A 3,474-nucleotide genomic window follows, 5' to 3' on the forward strand; every position below is an offset into this window, starting at 1 on the left:
GCTTGGGATAGATAGAATATTAGAATTCTTTGTGATTCAGAGAAATGGCTGCATAATTTTGAAGGATTTGCTCAAAACCTTTTGATTTGTAGATTATGAATTAGGTTTTCCTTTATATGTGTTCACTAATAACTTTACTGGAATCACATTTCCAGTGTACAATTTCACCTTCTCAGGGGCTTTTGGGTAAATGCATGATGCTATATGAACTCAGGTTTCCAAAAGCCAATTAAAAACGTTAGGAACTATAACCCAATTATTTAAATAATAAAGCATAGCAATTACTGGAAGCATATATCTTTAAAAATTGTCCAGAGGCTTCATGTTGATCTTTTAACTTTAAATTTGAAATGTGTCCAGATGACTTTTTTCTTCCAGAATTTATAGGGAAATGCTTTTAGAATTATAACAATTTCCACTGTGATCCCATCATTTACGTTTCATTTACATAAAGCTCTAAGTATTTTCATTTCATGGCAGAAATTCAAATCCTTGTGCAGGTATAAATAGGCCAGGCCCTGCTTCTAATTTTGCTTCCTATAGATACTGCACACAGTTGTGTTCTTTAATTTTCAGGTACATTGAAAACATTTTCTATTTTCCTATACAATGTACTTTTCAAACACTTGGTAAATTTAAAGGCACTCAGTGCCAAATTCCAACACAAATGACACATTTTGAAAAACATTACAGAAGTTAATATTTTCTACAAAGTAAGAGATTCAAATGAACTGAATTATTACTATGAAGAGAGTTTGCCTGTATGCTGTAGTTCATGGCTGCTTTTTCTGGCACTTCGTGTCTCAGGAAAGTGGGTCAATATTTCTTGACCCTCAGACTGAGGAAAACTCCTAGGAAGTCCATCTGATCACAATACAAAAGAATACTTGCAATTTTTGAAATTATAATAGGAAATATTCACAACGAAGTTATACTGCCAGGCTGTATTCCTACCAGAATTCATAAAACCATTCTAGACAGAAACAAAACAAACAAACTCGTAGGTGTCCACAGTCAGCTCATATTTTCTTATGCTTCATTGTCTTCCATTGTACTCAGTGCTGCCTTTTGTTCTGTGGAGGATTACTGTTTCCTTGACTTAGAACAAGAAAGTAAGGAGTTCAGGGTGCTTCTTTTGTGAAGACTCAAGGGCTCTCCCATCTTGTAGCTGCCTTGCTGATAAGATTATGCAGTGTCAAAGGCATTGCCTCTTTTCTTTCCATAAGTAATTGGGAAAAAAGGCTTTTATTTTATAGTTGGAGCTAAGACACTGTCTTTACAGGAGACTACTGTACTTCTAAGGGCTTCTATAAACTTTGGGGTCTTAAGGGCCAGAATTATTTGCTAGCTAGATCTGTTTTCTGCTCTGATACATACCACTCCTGAGTCGATAAGCAAAGAGTCAATTAATTGCATGAAGGAAAGGAAGAACCCTATAAAGAAAAAGAATCTTCCCATTACCCATAGACTATTTTAAAAAGTACTATGATAATCAAAGTCCAGTGTTCAGGTAGCGAGATGTCTCTGTCAATTCTAGAGTTTATGTATTATCCTTCTGTGGTCTTTGATAGAGTTGAAGACAGATAGTTATGGTTATAGTTTTCTTCAGTTATTATAAAAGATAAGTTATCCTTCTTTTATTTAGACAGAAAAGAGGAGATGATGGGGAAGTGCTTCTGTGTATGTGTTTGAATTATTGGATGATAAATAAAGTACTGTTTGGCCAATGAGGCAGCAAGTTAGGTGGGACAATGAGTCAAGGAGGATTCTGGGAAATGTAGTAAAGGTGTGGTGATCCAGGCAGGAAGTGACATAGCAGGGAGACTGGTATATAAATAAGGGCAAGAAGGAAGTGGGCCCCCTTCTCTCTTCCTCCAGAGTCACCATTGAGCCTGGGAAGACAGGACACTTCCTCTGGTGTCCAATAAGATAAGTCTTATAAAATATATAGAGTTATGATAATTAAGACTGAGCTAGCAGATGAGAAATCCTAGTCATTGTCTAAGCAGCATTTGTACCTAATATAAATCTCTGTATATTATTTTGGCCACCCACGTGGTGGGCAGAACCCAAGCGGGTGGTGGAAAGATTTATCCTGACAGTCCAGACCCAAGACTCTAGAAAGGATCAGATCTGAAGGTAGCTGAAAACTAAGGTGATTACTGGCTCCAGAGATGTCTGTAGGAACAGTGTTAAAATGCCTCTCATGGTGTGTGTGTGTGTGTGTGTGTGTGTGTGTGTGTGTGTGTGTGTGTGTTGTGTATACACATACATACATAGTGGAATGCTATTAAGCTATGAAAAGTAAGACATCCCATTATTTACAAAAGTATGGGTAGAATTGCAAGTCATATGTTAAATAAAATAATTTAGTAATCCAGGCACAGAAGCACAAGTACCATATGAGATCCTACTCGTGTATAGAATCTGAAAAATACTTATCATATAGATATTGAGAATAGGGAGAAGAAGATGGCTTAGGGAATGCATGACCAGTCAGTACTAAGTAAAGTGGAATGATATAGATAATGGTAATGCATTCTATATTTCAAAAAGCTAGATAAGGGGACTTTAAATGCTTCACCACCAAGAAATGATGAATTAATGATGTGATAGATATGCTTAATTTCCCTGACCTGATCATTGCATGATTTATAAAATATATGTATTAAAGCATCATATTTTACCTCACATATACTTATGTGCACATATGTATGTATATATAACTCTTACATGTCAGTTAAGATATTTTTAAAAGAAGAAAGGATAACTTTTTATCCAATTAGCCATTGTAGAGGTTCAGAAAGATTCTTGTATGTATATTTAGAAACTACATTTAGCATTTGAGTACTTCAAAAGAAGCCCATTTATTGCATTCATTGGCTATTTATAATAATTTATGTTTTAGTTGTGTGTGCAAGTGTGTGTGCAAATGCACATGCCACAGAAAATATGGAGCGATCAGAAAACAATTTGTGGGAGTCGATTCTCTTCTTGTACCATGTGGGTTCCCAGAATTGAACTCAGATTGCCAGGCTTGTTGGCAAGACCCTTTACTGGTTGGCTGAGTCACTTTGCAGGCCCTAGGGGAGGTGGCAGAGAAGAACAGAAAGATTTTATGGCTATTGTTAATTTTTTAAGAAAATAAATCAGGATTTCCACTTCACTTACCCAGTGAAGTGGCAGGAGGGGAATGAGCAATGAGATATTTCTGACGTATAGAGGCTATCTCTTCTCCTCTCTCCCTCCTCCCTTCTCCTCTCTCTTTGCCTCTCCCCTCCCTCCTCCCTCTGTTTGCTTATTGCCAGACTGTAACTACAGAGATAAGAAAGAAATATGCCAATGCATGAGATGACAACAGGTACAAAAGAGAGAGAAAAGAAAGAAAGAGAGGACTTTGTTTTTACTTCAACTTAAAAAAAATAGTCTGGGGATGGAGCCCGGGGTCCTGTAAATATCACTCTGCTACACCCC

The sequence above is a fragment of the Cricetulus griseus genome, chromosome X (assembly GCF_003668045.3).
Source record: "Cricetulus griseus strain 17A/GY chromosome X, alternate assembly CriGri-PICRH-1.0, whole genome shotgun sequence".
Lineage (NCBI taxonomy): Eukaryota > Metazoa > Chordata > Mammalia > Rodentia > Cricetidae > Cricetulus > Cricetulus griseus.